This window comes from Spermophilus citellus (assembly GCF_964194105.1).
Source record: "Spermophilus citellus genome assembly, chromosome: 18".
NCBI classification, from domain to species: Eukaryota; Metazoa; Chordata; class Mammalia; order Rodentia; family Sciuridae; genus Spermophilus; species Spermophilus citellus.
In genome coordinates this window covers 53191881-53211961 of record NC_138200.1, presented here as the reverse complement: position 1 = coordinate 53211961, position 20081 = coordinate 53191881, and the positions used below count along the sequence as shown (strand labels likewise).

Genomic DNA, 20081 nt, shown 5'->3' with positions numbered 1-20081 from the left:
CTAAGTTCTCTTGATATACTATTAATTTGTTGATTTTGTGTGTGTGTGTGTGTGTGTGTGTGTGTGTGTGTGTGTGCGCTAAGGATTGAATCCAGGGCCCTTGTGTATGCTTGCATGCTACCACTGAGTTACCCCCCCCCCCCCATACACATACCATGTCAAATTCCTTGGATTCTTATAAGGACATGGGAGAACATAACATTAAAGTTAGATAAACCAGACCTGTTGGCACAACCCTATAATCCCAGCTACTTAGGTGGTTGAGGCAGGAGGACTGTAAATTGGAGGCCAAGTTTACCAATTTAGAGAGACCCTATCTCAAAAAATAAAAAGGGGTGGGGATGTGGCTCAGGGATAGAGCACCCCTGAGCTCAATTCCCAGTACTGGAAAAATAAAAGGTCAATAAATTCCTCATTATCACACAATTATTAAGTGGCACAGTGGGAGAGGGCTGTAAGGCCCAACTGTGGGGCCAAAGTCCAGGTTCTTACCTACTCTACCATCCAACCAACACTTGGGCTGCTTTCCATTTGTTAATTCGAGCATGGTGTCAGTGCTGTGTCAATTAGCTATTGCTGAATAACAAAACACCCCTAAAACTTAGTGGCTTAAAAGTATGGTTTATTTATCAAGACTCTATGGACTGACAAGGTGGTTCTTCTAGTCTTACATGAATTTAGTGGCTGCAGTCAGCTGGCAGCTTGGCTGGGTGGCCTGCAATAGCCTCACTGATGTGTCTGGAGTCTCAGCTGGGAGGTCTGGGCCTCTGTCTCCAGCTGGACTTCTTTTTTAAAAATATTTTTAGTTTTAGGTGGACACAATATCTTTATTTTTAATTTTTATGGAATGCTAAGGACCGAATCCAGTGCCTCATGCATGCTAGGCGAGCACTCTACCACTGAGCCACAACCCCAGCCCCCAGTTGGACTTCTTTACAGAATGAAAGAAGTGTTCCAAGAGAGTGTGAGCAGATGCTGCAAAGTCTGAGGCCTAGGCTTAAATCTCGGCAGTAAACACTTGTGTTAAATTCCATGGGTTAAAGCAAGTCGCAAAACCAGCTCAGATGCAAAGGGTGGGAAACAGACTCTGCCTCTTGATGTGTGTGTGAGTGGGGGAGTAAAATGAGCTTATGGCCATCTCTTTTTTATTAGCATTTATTATATTCTGTGTATGCAGAAAATACTCTAATAGATCATATCTAATAAGTTATTCCGGATCAAATAAATTAAACAGGATGTGGGCTTCTTGAGTTTGTCTGAATTTTATAGATCTTGTACTAATACCAAGAGGCTGATTTCACATTCTAAGTTCCCTCTAGTCAAGAGAAAAAGTGGAACCTACACAGACCAACAATTAGTCTCAGGAAAAGAAATGCACAAGAGTCCTCTCACTTGGTGAACCTGGTTGGTGGGCCACTTGCCATGAAGATGTTCCCCTTCTTTCCAGCTAGTCCTTTATCTACTGCTCCTTGCAGGGGAGAAAGCTTCTCACCTACACAGACAGAAGGTGCTCTTCAACTCCAACCTTGTGTTCTGCTTAGAAATACCTGGGAACTGAGGATTAGCACCGACAGAGAAGTGATCTTCAGTCTCACTCTATTAAGATGTAGATCTACAACCGCAGTCCGTGAGCCAAAAGGATTTAGATGGATGAGTGGGAATCAAACATAACATGCATCCAAGTTAATCTGACACTAATTTAATGGTATGTATAACTGTCACGATGTCACCTATGGTCATTTTTATCCTATTGAAGTGGTGTCTTGGATCATGGGAGGTCTATGTGTCTTAGAGTATGTATCAAGAAGTAGAGAGGGTTGGGGCTAGGGCTCAGTGGCAGAGTGCTTGTCTAGCACGTTTGAGGCACTGGGTTCAATCCTTAGCAGCACATACAAAAAATAGACAAATAAAAAATAAAGGCATTGCTGTCCATCTACTATCTATCTATCTATCTATACACACACACACACACACATATATATATGCATACATATGTGTGTGTGTGTGTGTGTATATATATATATATATATATATATATATAATTGCTAGAACAGGATTTTTCTTTTTTTTTTTTTAAGAGAGAGTGAGAGACAGAGAGAGAGAGAATTTTTTAATCTTTATTTTTTAGTTCTCGGCGGGCACAACATCTTTGTTTGTATGTGGTGCTGAGGATCAAACCCGGGCCGCACGCATGCCAGGCGAGCGCGCTACCGCTTGAGCCACATCCCCAGCCCGACTTCAGTTTTTCAATTATGCAAAGTTCTAAAATTGAGATGTAATGTACATAACATTCACCATTTAAAATAAAAAAAAAATTTTTTTTGGTATACCACGGATTGAACCCAGAGGACTTAATCACTGAGCTACATCCCCAGCCCTTTTTTATGTTTCATTTAGAGACAGGATCTCGCTGAATTTCTTACTACCTCATTAAGTTGCTGAGGCTGGTTTTGAACTGGCAATCTTCCTGCCTCAGCCTCTCTAGCTGCTGGGATTATAGGTGAGCACCACCACAACCAGTAGCATTCACCATTTTTAAAGTAGACACTTCAAGAGTGCAGATTGTACAACTGTCACTACTATTTAATTCCAGAACGTTTTTTTATTAATTCACAAAGAAACATTACCAATTAGCAGTCACTCCCTATCCACGCCCTTCTCAGCACCCTGGTGATCGCCTATGGATTTAGCTAGCTATTTGTTAATTTAATATAAATGTAATTATATAATATGTGGTCTTTTCTATCTGGCTCCTTAAATATAGCATAATGCTTTCAAGGTTCATTCACTCTGAAGCATGTATCATTACATCATTCTTTTTTGTGGGTGAGTAATATTCCATTGCATGAGTATGCTGTATTTTGTTTGGTTGCTTAGTTGTGTGTGTTTAGGTAGTTTCTGGTTTTAGGCTATGCTGCTGTGAACATTTATGCACAAGTTTTTTCAATTCTCTATATATCTGAGTAGAATGAATCATCTTACTTTTTGAGGAGTTGACAAACTATTTTTCAAAGCACTGCATTCTTTATTTTATTTTATTTTTCTCTCCTTGGTGGTAGTGAGAATTAAACCCAGGTCCCTCCACATATGAGGCAAGCACTCTAATACTGTTACCGCTGTTGGCCGGTGACGAGTTCTTGCTTCCCCGATGTTGAAGAATAACACCAGAAAAGCACACGCCGAGGCAAGGTCAGAGTAGAGATTAGAAGTTTATTAAAGGACAGCAGAAAAGACTTCTCCCGGAGGAAGAAGGGGACCCAAGAGGTGGAATCCGTGGAAGTGCGGTTGTTTCCCCTTTTTATAGTTTTGGTGATGGAATGTAGGTTGGAAGGCCCGAGGGGTGGGACACAGGTGGGCCAAAGAAGTAATCTGGTCAGGAAGGACTTCTGAGTCAGCACCTTCAAGTTTGCTGGGGGCTGTTCATTAACACTTCTTTGAGGTGGACTTTGGCCTAGGACCTTTTCGACTTCATTAACATTCCATGAGTTGTCCTGCTGAGAATGATTCCTGGAATCATTCTCAGCATGGCCTCCATTTTAGATTTCACTTGGTATTAGACCCGATTTACCTAACTATACTGACTACCTAACTTTAAATCTGGCTTCATTCCCCCCTCTAATTTGGGAACTCCTTACTGCTATAAGGAAAGGGGGCGAAGAAGATCTTTCTGGCTTCTTCAGGCTGAAAAGGGACGGTGTGTGGGGCAAGCAGTTTGGAGTCCCCCTTTAAAAATCGGGTCTATCGAGTGGTCCATGATAGAAGTCTGATTGAGAAGTAATAGACTGGAAGGCCATTTGAGTGATGGGTGGTCTATAAGAGAAACAAGAATTCATTAGTACTGGAACCAGATTGATGCAGCAATAAATCCCATAGCACAGGAATATGCCAATGAGTATGATGGCAAAGACAAAGACTAACAATGTTTTCCACCAGGAAGTACCAAGAACCAGGAGCTAAGATATTGTTTCCATGACAAAGTTGCTGAGGACATGGCTTCTATCTGAGCATGTAAATCTTTAAGGATATTTGTCACATTGCAAGAATTGTCAGGGATGTAAACACAACATTTAACTTTTAGGGTTACAGATGTCCTTTTCCTTAAGGTACAGTTTAATAATTTAATGTCATCTGATCTTGCAAAATCCTCCATTTTAGATTTCACTCGGTATTAGACCCGATTTACCTAACTACACTGACTACCTAATTTTAAATCTGGCTTCAATACTGAGCTACACCCCCCAACCCACTGCTGCACCATTTTAAATCCTCTTCCAAGCAATGTGGAAGTTTCTATTTCTCCACATCCTTGACAATACTTGTTGTTATATATTTTTTTTGATGATGGCAAATCTATATGAAATGGTATCTCAGCATGATTTTTTTTTTGTGTGGTGGTACCAGGGATTGAACCCGCGCGGGGCATTTAACCACTGAAACCACATCCCCACCCCTTTCTTAAATTTTTGTTTTGAGACAGGTTCTTGATAATTTGCTTAGGGCCTTGCAAAATTGCTGAGGCTGGCCTTGAACTTTCGATCCTCCTGCCTCAGCCTCCCAAGGAGTTGTCAACATGATTTTGATTTGCATTTCCTAATCACTAATGGTTTTGAGCACCTTTTCAGGTGCTTTTTGGCTATTTGCATGTCTTTTGTTGGTAACTGTTGATTTAAAACCATTGTCCATGTTTAAAGAGGGTTATTTCTCTTTACTGTTGAGTTATAGGAGTTCTTTATATATTCTGTGTATACTAGACCCTTTTAAAACATATGATATGCAAATATTTTATCTTGTTTTGTGAGTTCTCTTTTATTTTCTTAATAGTGTCTTTTTTATTTTTTGCAGTACTGGGGCTTGAACCCAGGGGCATTCTACTACTGAGCTACATTCCCAGCCCTTTTAAAATTTTTCTGGTGAGACAGCATGGTGTTAATTTGCCCAGGTTGGTCTTGAATATAGGCGTGCACCACCATTTCCAGTTCATTAATGTCTTTTAAGGCACAAAACGTTTTTATTTTGATGAAGCCCAATTTATTTACTTTTTTCTTTGATTACTCATGCTTTTGGAATCATACCTAAGAAACTGTTGCAAAATCCAACATAATGAAGACTGATACTTATGTTTTCTTCTAGGAGTTTTATAGTCATAGCTTTTAGCTCTTTGACTCATTTTAAATTCACATTTGCATATGGTAAGAGATGAGTCCAGCTTCCTTCTTTTGCATGAGAATATCCAGTTGTTCAAGCACCATTTGTTGAAAAGACTATTCTTTCCCCATTGGATGGTGTTGATACCCTGGTGGACATTCAATTGCTTGCCATTATCATCCTTGCCTCTTTCCTGGTTGGGGAATAGTTTCTTGCTTTACCATTAAGTGTGCTTTTGATATGGGTTAAAATATATGTAATACGTTAAATATGCAATAATGTGAACAGGAACAGGAATTTCCCTTCAATTCTGCTCATTAATGTTTAATCTCAAATGAGCACTAAATTTTGTCAGTTCCTACTCTTTCCTACAGGTATTGAGGTGATTCTGTTTTTCTCCTTAACCAGGCAACGAAATGTGGGACATGAATGGATTTCCTGCTGTTGAACTGCTCTTGCATTCCTGGGAAAACCAATTGCAATTATTTTCTACCGTGAGTTCCATTTCTAGCTCTGTCTTGGTTCATGCCTTGGAGGGGCAATGTCATTTCCTGTCTTGGCTCCTTGTCAAAAACCCCACTTTCTTAGTTGGAAATGTTCTAGAAGCCTCCGGAAGCTTGGATTTACTCATTAATGATGTGGTGGGAGGGGTCAAGAGGCTGCTGGGGAGAGCCTGGTGCTTTGTTGGTATTTGCTACAGAGGGACAAGTTGAAAGCCAAGTTGTGGGGGGGGGGGGGTACAAATAGCAATCTTCTAAAGTTACCTATTTTTTTTCTTCAGCAACATAATTCAAATTCTTTGCCCTTGTCTGTAAATTTGATTCTGTCTCTTATACATTTTGCCTGTGAAAAGTGTAACAGTTATCATCTTATTACACTTCCTGTGTGCCAGACTTGGAGTTCAGTGCTTTGTGTGTCTTATTATCAATGATGCTGGCTACCATTGATCCATTCCCAGTTCTGGGCTCTGGTTCAAGTGTTCTACATAGAGTATCTCATTTATTCCCTTCATCACCCCGAGGGGTAGGTATTATTATCTCTGTTCTACATGTGAGGAAACTACAGCAGAGAGAGGTGAACTTGCCAAGTGGTCATAAGGCAGAGCTGAGGTTCAAAGCCAGGTTTGTCCCACTGCAGAGCCTGAGCTCATAACCACTGCTTTCCGTGCTCTGGGTAAGTAGCTCTGTCTGCCCAAGCGTGGCATTTATAAAATGGCCTATAAACTCCTATGATCAGTATTAAGTACTGGCAGCAGCGTGTGACCAGTGCATGATTGAGCATTGCCAAATCGATTAGTTGGAGTCATTTGTGGTTTGACTGGTCTCAGTGTCAGTTGTGACACATGCTCACACGCTCACACATGCTCACAGTTCCCTTTGGGAAATTGTGGTATGTGTGGTTTTTTTTTCTAGTTTTTTAAAAATAACAGCCTCATTTAAGATGTAATCCATCTGCCACACAACTCCCTAATTTTAAGTGTACAATGAAATGATTTTTGTATATTCACAGACTTGTGCAGCCATCACTATAACCAATTTCAGAACACTTTCATCACCCCCTAAAAGAAGCCCCATACTCATAGACCCTCCTCGTTTTCTTCCAAACTCCCCAGAGCAATGCAACCAATTTGTTTTCTGTTTCTGTAGATTTGTCTATTCCTGATATTTATATAAATGGAATAAAACAATAGGTTTCTTTCACTATGAATGATGTTTTCTGGGTATATCCATGATTTAGCACACACTTCATTTTTTTAACATCAAGTAATATTTCATTGTATGGACATACCATATTCTGTTTATCTATCATCAATTGATAGATTTTCAGGTTTGCTTCTGCATTTATTACAAATAATGCTTTCAGGGTTTTTTTTTTTTTTTTGGTTGTTGTTTATTTATTTTTTAGTTGTTGATGGACCTTTATTTTATCCATTTATCTATATGTGGTGCCGAGAAACTAACACAGTGCCTCACGCATGCAAGGCAAGCACTTGACCATTGAGCCACAACCCCAGCCCTGCTTTCAGGTTTTGCATAAATATTCACATACAAGTTTTTGTGTGGACATATGGTTTCAATCCTCACAATTTGGTTTTTACACAAAACATTAGCATTATTTGTTCATCCCTCTCCCTTTATACTGGCTTCCTAGGCAAGCACTCTACCACTGAGACAGTCTCACTCACTAAGTTGCCCAAGCTGGCCTCCAACTTTTGATCTTCCTGTCTCAGCCTCCCAAGGAGCTGGAATTACAGGTGTGTCCCACCAGGTATGGGAAACATGATTTATTCTAAAATAATCTTGGCCTAAATCGAATTTAACCTTCCATAGCTGAAAAGACTCAAGAGCCTCCCCTTTAAGAAACAACTGGAAAAAAAAAATGTGCTCATGAAGGCAGCAGTGGGTTCACTCACCAACTGCAACTATGTGAACCAGGGGGAAATGGATTGCCCAGCAAGGACCACCCACTCTGCCTTCAAGGAATGTTTATTGCATCCTGGATTGAGTCAGACCTTAGCAGAGCTGAGGTCCAGTTCCCCTTAAGGTGGAACCTCCTCTGGCCCTTGTAGGTCCTCCCAGTGATTCCAGAGTTGGCCCTCATCTGTCCCCAAAGCAGACTTCCCAGCTCAGTGATGGTCAATCAGTTCATCGGCTTAGGCCACAAACCTGGAGGTGACACTCCTCTCTTTTCTTTCTCTCGTATTCCAATCCAATAAGTCCTGTTGGCTTGATCTTTGATTTGAATCTAGGATCTGACCCCTGGTCCAAGCCTCCGTCATCTTCTCCTGCATTAGACAATAGTCTCTTTGCTGGTCTCCCTGCCTTGTCCCCATCATCTGTTCTCCCATCAATAGCCAAAGCACATCACTGCTCTGCCCCAACCCTCCTATGTCTTCCAGTCTCCTCAGCATCAGAACCGAGTCCTCTCATGTGAGCTCTGAGCCGCTCAGTCTCAGGTCTCACCTCCTACTTCTGCCTCACTTCCACCTTCTCAGCCCTTTGAGACTGCTCCCATCCAGGGTCTGGCCCTACTGGCCACTCTCCTCCCCCAGATAGCCACAGGGCTCCCTGCCTGGGTCCTTTAACCTTGGCTTAAAGGGCACTCTCCCCTAGAGGCCCTCCCTGACCCCCACAGTGGAGAGCTGCACTCCTCCCCCGTCACACACCACGTCCCCACGCTCTCACCCAGTTCTGTTTTTCACCTTGGCACTTCTCACCTTCTCAAGTAGTAAAAAATTTACTTTTTATTATGTTTATTGTTCTGCTCTCCTCCCACTCCCACCCACACCTCCTGTCAACACAGGGGAGGGCACAAATTTTCCTGTGGTATGTTCCAGAGCCTGACCACAGTACCTGGCACAGTAGGGAGGTTCAGTAGCTATTTGTGGAATGAATATATGGTCAGGTGCCTCCCCTCGACCAGCCCACCCCAAGCCTTCCTCCTCCTCTAGACATGAAGGTGTTGGGATTGCTCCTAGCCCCCCACCCTCACCCTAACTAATGTGCCCTGGAGGTGGGGCCCCTGAAATCTCCCAAATAACACTTTGGGTGAACATTTCCACATGAGAAGTCTCATATTTGTGTTCATCTGCCTGCCCTCTGGGCATGCCCAGTTGTGTTGGGGGGTGGACAATGTTACCCCCACAGCCTCCTTTGAGGTAGAGGCCCTGAGGTTCTTCCTGCCTTAGGTTTCTGTGGATCAAAATCTGTGTTCAGGGCTGAGTTTGTAGCTCAGTGATACAGCACTTGCTCAGCATGTGTGAGGACTTTTGTTTGATTTCTCAGAACCACATAAATAAATAAAATAATGGTATTGTGTCTATATACAATTAAATATTTTTTTTAATATTAAAAAGCTTGTGTTCATTTGTTCACTGGCAGATCCAGGTTTCATGGGATTGAACAATATACAGTTTGGGGAAGACAAAAAACACAAACTCACAAGTGTCAAGTTAGACATCTAATTCTCTAGAATGTAAGAATAATTACTACAAACTAAAAATTAAAAAAATTGACAAATCCATAAACATCACAAAATGCAGAAAATATTACTTTTATTAGTTAATGGTTTTGACATTTTAACACCTTTTTTTTTAGAGAGAGTGAGAGAGGAGAGAGAGAGAGAGAGAAAGAGAGAATTTTTAATATTTATTTTTTAGTTCTCGGCGGACACAACATCTTTGTTGGTATGTGGTGCTGAGGATCGAACCCGGGCCGCACACATGCCAGGCGAGCGCGCTACCGCTTGAGCCACATCCCCAGCCCCATCATTTTAACACTTTTTAAATGCATTTTTGACTATAAACTCTTCAGTCATCTCTTCATATGGCAATGATTTTAAAATATTCTCTATAAAACTACAGAAAAATAATTTGTCTCTTTTCCAGAATAGTTGAAAAAGTGTTACCATTAACAGTTTTAAAAAGTTTCTCATTATTAATGAGTAAATTTCCCATTAATTTTTTTTTATTTGTAGATGGACACAATACCTTTATTTTGTTTATTTATTTTTATGTGGTGCTGAGGATCGAACCCAGTGCCCACACATGTAAGACAAGCGCTCTACCACTGAACCACAACACCAGCCCCAAATTTTCCATTTTTTAGGTATATTAAAAACAAAAAAATTATATTAAAAATAGGAAAATGTTTAGATCATCAAATTCAGGAAAATTTCCACAATTTTTTTTTCATAAATACCAAATTCATTTCAGGACATTTCATATTTTCTTGTGCAGAGATAATCAACAACACTTGTTAGGCATATTGTAAGTTCTTTCTTTTTTTTTTTTTTTTTGTATTGAGGATTGAACCCAGGGACACTTTACCACTGACCTACATCCCCAGCCCTATTTATTTATTTATTTGTTTATTTTAAAATTTTGAGACGGGTTCTTGCTAAGTTGCTGAGGCTGGTCTAAAACTTGGAATCCTGCCTCAGCCTCCAGATTCACTGGGATTACAGGTATGTGCCACCATACCCAGCTCAAAACATACTTCTCAAAAGAGCCATTTCATTTACTTGTGATCTTTGGTCAGCATTTAGATTGAAGTCAGCTAGATGATTCTCCTGTTGGTTCACCTTGGATCTCTCATGAAGCCATCTTGTGGCAGGACTAGGATTGGATGCCCTGCACTGCCCTCATTCACAAGTCTAGTGGTTGGTGCAGGCTCTATTTGCTGGGCCCCTCTCTCCATGGGGTCTCCAGAAGGGTGGCTTGGGCTGCTGCTTCTTTTTTGCAGTGCTGGGGTTGAGCCCAGGGCCTCCTGCATGCTAGGCAAGCACTCTACCACCGAGCCACACCCCCAGCTCTAGGCTTCTGCATATAGCAACAGAGGAGCTTCAAAAGGACAAGGGCAGAGCCAGGTGTGGTGGTGCAATTTGTAATCCCAGCAGTTTGGGAGGCTGAGACAGGGGGATTAGGAGTTCGAAACCAGCCTTAGCAAAAGTGAGGCTCTAAGCAACTCAGTGTAACCTTGTCTCTAAATAAAATACAAAATAGGGTTGGGGATGTGGCTCAGTGGTTGGAGCTCCCTTGAGTTCAATTCCCAGTTATCGACCCATCCCCATCTCTGCTGCCAAAAAAGGGCAAGGGTGGAAACTGAAAGGTCTCTTGGGATTTTGGTATGTGTTGGTAAATTTGTGTGTCTGCATAACTGTATTAAAGGATGCTCAGATAGCTGGCAAACATTATTTCTGGGTGTCGCTAAGGTTGTTTCTGGGAGATATTAACATTTGCAAAGAAAATCATCCTCTCCAATATGTGTGGGCATCATCTAATCCACTGAGAACCCAAATTAAAAAAAAAAAAAGTGTGGAGGGCGAGAATTCTTCTCTTCCTGAGCTGGAACAGGTATTTTCTTCTGTTCTTGGCATTGAAGCTCCTGGTTCTGGGGCCTTCATCTTCAGGGACTTGGGACTCATACCGGTGTCCGCCCAGTTACCCACCTCTCACCCCTGTCCAGTTCTCAGGCCTTTGGTGTTAAACCGAACCGTATCATTGACTTTTCTAGTTCTGCGGCTTGCAGACAGCATATCGAAGGGCTTCTGAGACTCCATAAACCTGTGAGATGGCTTCCATAATAAATCTCTTCATATTTATCCTATAGGTCCTGTTTCTCTGGAGAACTCTGGCTAATACAAGACTTGAAACTCCCATGTAAATTCTGCCACATAAAAGCATATCACAAGACCAGCCCAGATTCCAGAGATATGGAAATATACTCAATCATGATGGGAAGAGCACCAGTGTCACACTGCAAAAAGGTATTTATACAGGGATTGGAAGAATGTTTTTAGGCAATCTTTTCAAATGAGCCAGGTGCAGTAGCACATGCCTGTAATCCCAGCAGCTCTAGAGGCTGAGACAGGAGGATTGTGAGTTCAAAGCCAGCCTCAGCAATTTAACGAGGCCCTAAGCAACACAGTGAAACCCTGTCTCTAAATAAAATACAAAATAGGGCTGGAGATGTGGCTCTGTGGTTGAATGCCCCTGACTTCAATCCCAGGTACCATGAAAAAAAATTTTTCACAAATTATCTCTAGAAGAGGGTCCCAAAACTAGAGGTGATGGTAGATGCCTATAATCTCAGTAATTTGGGAGGCTGTGCCAGGAGCAAATTCAAGGCCAGCCTCAGCAATTTAATGAGACCCTGTCTTAAAATAAAAATAAAAAGGATTGAGGATGCAGCTCAGAGGAGTGGTACAATCTTCATTACCACACAAAAAAATTTTATGCCAGATATAGTGGCACATGCCTATAATCACAGTCACTTAGAGGCTGAGGTGGGAAAATCACAGGTTTTGAAGCCAGTCTCAACAATTTAGTGAGACTGTAAGCAACCAAGTGAGACCTTGTCTCAAAAAAAAAAAAAAAAAAAAAAAGGGCTGGAGGTGTGGCTCAGTGGTTAAGCACCCCAGAGTTCAATCCCTGGTGCGCCCCCTCCAAAAAAAAATCATCATGTGTCAGGAGAGGCACAGAGGTTTATTTAGGAAAGCAAGGAATACACTCTCAAGGGAGAATGCAGGAAGCTATCTCTATCTCGTCTCTCTGCAGAGTGAGAGATGTGTTTTTTGCTTTTAAAGAAAACTTGCTGAGGGGTGGGTATGGGAAGGTATGTAAGAATGACATCAGCCCGGTGACCTCAAGAAGGGTTCTGGTAGTCTGGTCATTCTCAGGATCTTCAGGCTGTCACCGTCTCCATTATCTGATCAATAGATAATGCTGGAAAGTCCCCCAAATTATAGGTTTCCTAAAATGTCATATCTTTCTTTACTTAATCTATTTATTAACTGCACAAGGTAGGTGGACAGATTTCCCAGAAATTTGGGAATGACAGGCCTGGGAGAGAAATTGGCTTGGAGAAGGGCAGGCCTAGAAAAGCAAGTGGAACTTTTATATTTCCTATTGTTCCTTTATGTCTCTACCTGTTTTCTATTCCTTCTACCCTACTTCAAGAGGAAGGCTCTGTCCACGAAGCTTCTAGTGGGAGAAAATGAATGATAAACTGTGATGGGTCCGATGGTGTCGAGCGCTATGGAGAGTTCGGCAGCAGGGTACAGAGACTAGGGATGAACGGAGCTGGGATGTGGCAGGGCTGGGGCATGGTGCTCTCAATGATCAGAGGAGGTCCATCTCATAAAGTGACACCTGAACAGACATCTGGAGAGGTCACATAGATGTCATAGGGGAAGAGTACTTTATACAAAGGGAAGGACATAGGAGGGCACCCTGTGTGGTTCAAGGAAAGAAAAAGGCTGTGGAGGCTGAAACAGCTGGACAAAGGGAAAGAAGCAAAAGGCAAGATTAGAGACAAATCATGCAGGGTCTTACAAGACCTAATAATGTAGGTCATTATTAGAACCCTAACCTCTACTTGGAGTGAAGTGTCGAGTTCCTGCAGGATTTTGACCAGAAGAATGATGCGACTTGACTTAAACTTTGAAAGGATCACTTTGCCTGCTGGGTGGAGAGGTAGAGGAGAAGAGCAAGGAGGGAAACAGAGAGCCAGGGAGGAGACTCCTGCAATACTCCAGGCAAGAGAAGATGGTGGCTTGGACCAGGCCGACAGCAGTGGAGGTGGTAAGTATGGACATCTGAATTTGTTTTGCTCATTTGTTTGCAATATGAGGATTGGGGATCGAACTCATGGCCTGGCACATGCTAGGCAGGTGCTCTACCACTGAGCTGCATCCCCAGACTCTATTTTATTTTGAGACAGGGTCACAATAAATTGCCAAGCCTGGCCTCAAGTTAGTGATCCTCTTACCTCATCCTCCCCAATAGCTGGGATTACAGGTGTGCACCGCCACTCCCTGCTGGGTATGATTTAAAGGTAATGATATGGGGCTGGGGATGTGGCTCAAGCGATAGCGTGCTCGCTTGGCATGCGTGCGGCCCGGGTTCGATCCTCAGCACCACATACAAACAAAGATGTTGTGTCTGCCGATAACTAAAAAATAAAATATTAAAATTCTCTCTCTTAAAAAAATAAATAAATAAAGGTAATGATATATCATTTGCTGACACACTAGATATAAATATAAGAAGAAGAGTCAAGGATGAGTCCAGGATTTTTGGCCTAAGCAATTGGAAGAATGGAGTTAACATTTATCAATTTATGGGAGGAGTTTGGCATGGGTGCATGCCAGTAATCCCAGCAACTCCAGAGGCTGAGGCAGGAAAATTGCAAATTGGAAGGCAGCCTCCGCAACTTAGAAAGACCCTACCTCAAAAAAAAAAAAAGAAGGACTGGAGATGTAACTCAATGATGAAGCGCTATTGGGTTCAATCCCCAGTACTGGAGATGGGGGATTGGGGGAGGAGCAGGTAGTAGAGAAGGTCACTGGGTCACTCTTTTCACTTCTCTATTGCAGGAAAATACTGCAAATATACTGGCTGGAAATGATTTATTATTTCTCTCAGTTATGCAGTTAGTAATATGGTGATCTGGGGATTTTCTGCTGACCTCTGGTGGGATAGATTGTGCCACAGAGGTTATCTGTTAGCTGCACTGGGCTGGAGGCCCACATTGCTGGCAGCTGCTGGGGCCCCTATCTCCTCTTCTACATGGGTTATCAGCCTTAGTGATCTGGCCTGGGATTCTTCCTGGTGGTGGTATCAAGTTCCAAAAGTGGGAGAAGGAAATTCATGAAGTCTTTAAAGTCCCAGGCTCTGGAATTCACACTCTACTATCTTCTATTGGTCAAAGCAAGACGCAAGGCCAGTCCAGACTCAAATGGGATAGGGGACTGTTTTAATCATCTTCTTCTTCTTTTTTTTTTGCCACTGTGACCAAAAAGACTTGACAAGAACTTTACAGGAGAAAAATTTATCTGGCAGTCATGGTTTCAGTAGTCTTGTTCTATAGACTGCTGACTCCACTGCTCTGGGCCCAAGGTGGGCAGAACATCGTGGAAAAGTGTGGTGGAGGAAAGCAGCTCAGAAATGGCAACCAGGAAGCAGAGAGAGCTCTGCTCACTAGGGACAAAATATATACCCAAAAGGCACGCCCCCAGTGACCCAACCACTCCAGTCTTACCCTACCTGACTATAGCACCACCCTGTTAATCCATTCAAGTGAATCAACACACTGATTGGGTTAAGGCTCTCGTAACCCAATCATTTCACCTCTAAACTTTCTTGCATTGTCTCACATGTGAGCTTTTGGGGAACAACTCACATCTAAACTGTAATAGGAACTGAAGCTCACATCGTAAAGGAGTATAGACAAGAGGACCTGTGATTCATTGGAACTAACCAGAAATTGGCTCCTGGGCATGTTGGGGTTGAGATGTCTTTTATCTACCCATGGGGATATGTTGAGGTAGATAGTTGGAATAAGGTCTAGGCTAGAGATTAAAATTGGGGGATAATCCCATAGTAATTAAATCTATAAAACTGCATAAAATAACCAAGGGAGATAAAGAAAATGATTAAGAACTGACCCCTTACGCATTTAAACTTTAAGAGATTGGGAGGGCAAAGAGACACAAAATAAACTAAGGAGGAGTGGCCTGTGAGGAAGGGACACAGAGGAGAGAGTGTCATCCTGGAATTAAGTGAAGAAAATCTCATAAGGAACAAGACGTGATCAACTGAGTCAATAGGTGATGGATTGAACAAGACTAGACTGAAGAACAAACACTGGATTTCCTAAAGTGGAAAGCACTGGTGAGCTTTTTTTTTTTTTTTTTTTTTAGAGAGAGAGAGAGAGAAATTTTTTAATATTTATTTTTTAGTTTTCGGCGGACACAACATCTTTGTATGTGGTGTTGAGGATCGAACCCAGGCCGCATGCATGCCAGGCCAGCACGCTATCGCTTGAGCCACATCCCCAGCCCAGCACTGGTGAGCTTTATGAGACATTTTGGTGAATTGTTGGGATAAAATCTGGATTGGAGTCAGTGTGAGAATAAATGAGAGAAGAGGGATAAATGAGCTCAGCCAAGACGTTTAGGAGTTTTTCTGCAAAGGAGAGCAGAGACGAAGTAACAGCAAGAGGGAAACATGAGGTCAAGAGAGAATTTACCCCGCAATATCTTACTTTGAAAATTTAAAAAACATATCCAAAAATTGCAAGAATTTTACAGTAAACATATATAGACCTATACAGAATCTATGATTCTGCCGGGCATGGTGACACATGCCTGTAATCCCAGCAGCTCAGGAGGCTGAGACAGAAGGATCTTGAATTCGAAGTCAGGCTCAGCAATTTAATCAGGCCCTAAGCAACTCTGTGAGACCCTGAATCTAAATAAAATACAAAAGAGGGCTAGGGATGTGGCTCTGTGGTTGAGTGCCCCTGAGTTCAAACCCCAGTACCAAAAAAAAAAAAAAAAATTAAAAAAATCTATGTTTCCTATTTTATTATACTTGACTTTGTTGTTGTTGAACCTAGAGGCATTTAACCACTGAGCCACATCCCCAGCCCTTTTATATATTTTATTTAGTTGCTTAGGGTCTCATTAAGTTTAGTTAAGTTGCTTAGGGTCTCACTAAGTTGCTGAGGCTGGCTTTTGAACTTGCAATCCTCCTGCCTCAGCCTCTCTAGTCACTGGGATTAAAGGTAGGAGCCACTGCGCCCAGTTTATACGTGACTTTTTACATTTATGCCCATCTATCCATCCCAACATAGTTTTTTTCAAAATTTTTTGATTTTTCATATCAGGGATTGAATTTGGGTGGCTTAACCACTGAGCCACATCTCCATCCCTTTTTATATTTTATTTTTTGTTTTTTTAACATTTTTTTTAACATTGATAAATTACAGGACTCTGAAGTTGGTGGAAAGAAATGAATGCCTGGAGGAGACTGATAATACAGGAGAAAGCAGGGAGGGATTATTGAAGCAATGGACTGAGTGGAAAGAAGGGGCTGGGATCTAGTGCTATGTGTGGGGTTGGTCTTAACAAAGGAGCAGTCCTAGGAAGCGAGGTGGGGTGTGGGGATGATGTGAGGAGGAAGGTGCAGGCGGATGTGGGAGCTTGTGGAAGTTCTCTTCTGATGAAATCATCAGTAGAGAGTGAGCACAGGGGAGGATGAGTGCACATTGGAAGAGTCAGAAGAAGGGGTGAAATAATCTTCTAGGAGAGTGGGAGAGTGAATGGCCTAAGAAAGGCAGTGAGATTGCCAAGCTACCCTGGGGGTCTGCCTGATGTGACTGGGCAGGCATTTAAAACTAAACAATGTGGTTGTGCATTTCCCCCAGGCCTGTTCAGCGCATGAGTGCAGGTGCAGAGTAGCAGAGTTGGATTTGAAGATGTTTTGGTCTGGGTGAGTATAGCAGAGGGGCCAGGAAGCTGAGCATGCATATAGAGGAGTGACCGTAATGATCTTTAATGATGTAACATAGAATTTAAGGCACCCAAAAGAGGGAAGTGAGGGAATAAGTGTAAGAGACAAGGAAGGGTGATAGGATCCATGGGCTGCTGGTCTCAAGGGAGTCAAAGAATTGCTGGGAGTATGGATATTCCTTAGAAAACTTGGAATGGAACCACCATTTCACCCAGCTGTCCCACTCCTCAGTTTATACCCAAAGAACTTAAAAACAGCATACTACAGTGACACAGCCACATCATTTATAGCAGCACAATTCACATTAGCTAATTGTGGAACCAACCTAGATGTCCTTTAATAGATGAATGGATAAAGAAAATGTGGTATATATATACACAATGGAATATTAATCAGCATTGAAATCATGGCATATGCAGGTAAATGGATGGAGCTGGAGAATATTAGGCTAAGTAAGCCAATCCCCCAAAACCAAAGGCCGAATATTTTCTCTGATAAGTGGATGCTGATTCATATTGGGGGTTGGAGGGAGCATGGGAGGAATGGAGGAACTTTGAATAGGGCAAAGAGGAGGGTGGGAAAGGGAGGAGTCATGAGGGTAGGAAAGATGGTGGAATGAGATGGACATGACTACTCTAGGTAAATGTATGAAGACACAAATGGTGAGACTCTACTTTGTGTACAACCAGAGAAGTGAAAAATTGTGCTCCATTTGTGTACCATCATCTGAAATGCATTCTGCTGTCATGTATAACAAATTAGAACAAATTAATTAATTTAAAAAAGAAGAATTGCTGGGGTTGGAGTGGGTTGGATGTAGAGGTGGTGATTATGGATTTTACCAACAATCTGAACTTTGACAATCCAATATGTGAAAAACAGCACCTTACTGATTTAATTGGTATTTATTTTATTATGAAAGGACCAGCAGCTTGTCTCATAGGCCATCAAAATGTACATCTCTGAGAATAAAATACAGTATGAGTGCTTTCCTCTGGAGTTGTACAGCATGGTGCTCCTGTAATATGGGCAAATGCCAGTCACTAGTTCCATTTGTGAATTCTTTATGACCCATGTCCTCCTATGGCCTGCCTTCCTCCCCCTCTCTTTCTCTCTCTCTTCCCATGATACCGAAAATATACGTGGGAACTTAGAACATAGCATCTCTGGCACCATAGTTTCCCAAACCTAGACATTATCTAGTGAACAACAACTATTTTTTCTTTGGGCCATTTTCCCCCAGGGGATTGTCCTAGTGAGGGCTACATAGGGGCAGACTCTAAATGAACTGTCACAGCATGTCAAGTTTGGGAGCTCTAGAATTTTGAAATTAAATTGCATTCAAAGCACTTTCCCCATGCCAGTTTGCACAAAATCCTTGTTTGCCTCTTGCCTGCTGCAGGTTTAATTATGGATCCTCCTGGATGGAGGGATGAAGACGCAGTGTGCTGAGTGAGCTGGGTGGTCAGTCCTGCCTGCTGGGCTTGTGCTCTTGTGGTTTATAATGTCTTCTCGGGTGAATAATAATATCCTGTTCATGCCAGGCCTTTTGGTCTTTGTTGATGACCTATGGGGACTGGAAGCCTGAGATCTTAAATTCAAGAACATACCTTTTAAGCCTGGTCAATCAATCAGGCCGCACAGTCACAGCCACAGAAAGCACAAGCTGCTGATGCAGAAAGACCCAAGCACTCAGAGCAGCACGCCACCTGCCAGGAAGCATAGGGTCGACTTTTGGGGATGGGGTACATTCTGCACCTGATCTCATGTGATGGGTTGCAGTTAAAAGGCAGGGGTACTAAAAATGCTGCATAAAATATTGGTGCCTAAGGGTCTTGCATAAGGTGTATATGAAACAAATTAATTTTGTGTTTTGACTTGGGTCCTACCCCCAAGATACCTCATTATGTGTATCTAAGTATTCCAAAATCCGAAAGAATACAAAATATTTCTGGCCCCAAGCATTTATCATAATGGATACTCACCCTGTACCTACTTTATAAAGTTGTTATGGGGATTTAATAAAAATGCTCAGCAAATATAGCAAGCATCAAATAGACTTACTTTATTTTTATTTTTATTTTTATTTTTTTGCCATTCCAGGGATCTAACCCAGGACCTCATCAGCTAGGCAAGCTGTCTACCACTGAGCCACACCCCTAGTCCTAAATAGAGATTTGACCAATGTTCTTTCCTCCTATCAGGGGGGACTTGCCAACAACCTTTCATCTAGTCTCTTCTATAAAGGACAGTATCATTAACTATTGCTGTAAAATTAGCCATCCCTCAAGACCAGTGGCTGAAGACAATTACTCTTTGAGTCTTTGGGTCTGCAGATCCGAGCATGGCTGGCTAAGCTTGCCTTGGCTCCTGTATCAACAGTCAAGCAGGCAGGTCGAGGATAGCCACACTCAGGCCAGGCTAATCAGCCCTAGATGTGGCACGCCCTCACTTCTTCTGCATTCTATTGGCTAAAGCGGGGACAGCCAAGATTAAAGGGCTGGGGAGATAGACTCCTCCTTTTAGGTAGGGGGAGATCCTGTTGTGAAAGGTAAGGAGATAGGGAGGGTGAGGGTGGCCAGTTTTGATATCAAATGACCCTAGAGCCTGGTTGCCTGGGTGTGGGGAGTTCAGAGTATACCTGTCAGTTGAGGAAGCAGGATTGTCTCCCAGCACTGAGGCCAGATCGAGGTGGATTCAAATCACAGCTCCACCACTTACCTGGGAGGCCCTCGGGAGACTTACTCTACCTCCCTGGCTTCGGTTTCCTTACGGGGTCACGGCGAGGACCAAGAAGGTATTATATAGAAGGAGCTGAGCACAAGCAGCCAAGCCTGGCACACGCTGAGGGAGTAGTCAACAAATGGAGATTATATCATTCTTAAATCTCGTGGCACATCCTAGGCTATGCTGAACACTGCCTCAGCTTCCCAAGGTTGAGGAGAAGGGAGACAAGCCAGGAAGAGCTGATTTCAGACGCAGAACCGTGAAACGGCCATGACAGAGTAAGAGCTTAATTATAGTTATTTGGGGATAGAAGTGAGGAATGTGATCTGGTGAGCAGAGGGGAGGGGTTTGGGGGAGGGAAGGAGGGAGGAAGAGGAAAGAGACAGAGGGAGGGGAAAGCAGAGCCCTGGAG

At 42.5% G+C, this 20081-nt stretch overlaps 1 protein-coding gene across 3 annotated transcripts in view; it reads right to left on the bottom strand.

Annotated features, from left to right (window-relative positions):
* Positions 1-3721: 3721 nt before the first annotated feature.
* The window catches only part of ZFP90 (ZFP90 zinc finger protein), a 60493-nt gene continuing 44133 nt past the window's right edge, over positions 3722-20081 (bottom strand). Inside the window, exon 6 of one of the 3 annotated variants that reach the window (XM_081273794.1) lies at positions 3722-3810. The gene's annotated coding sequence lies outside the window, so the exon portion shown is untranslated. Of the gene's footprint in view, positions 3811-15502; positions 15614-20081 lie in introns of those variants that run through there. The other 2 variants (XM_081273793.1, XM_081273795.1) reach the window with 2 other exon arrangements.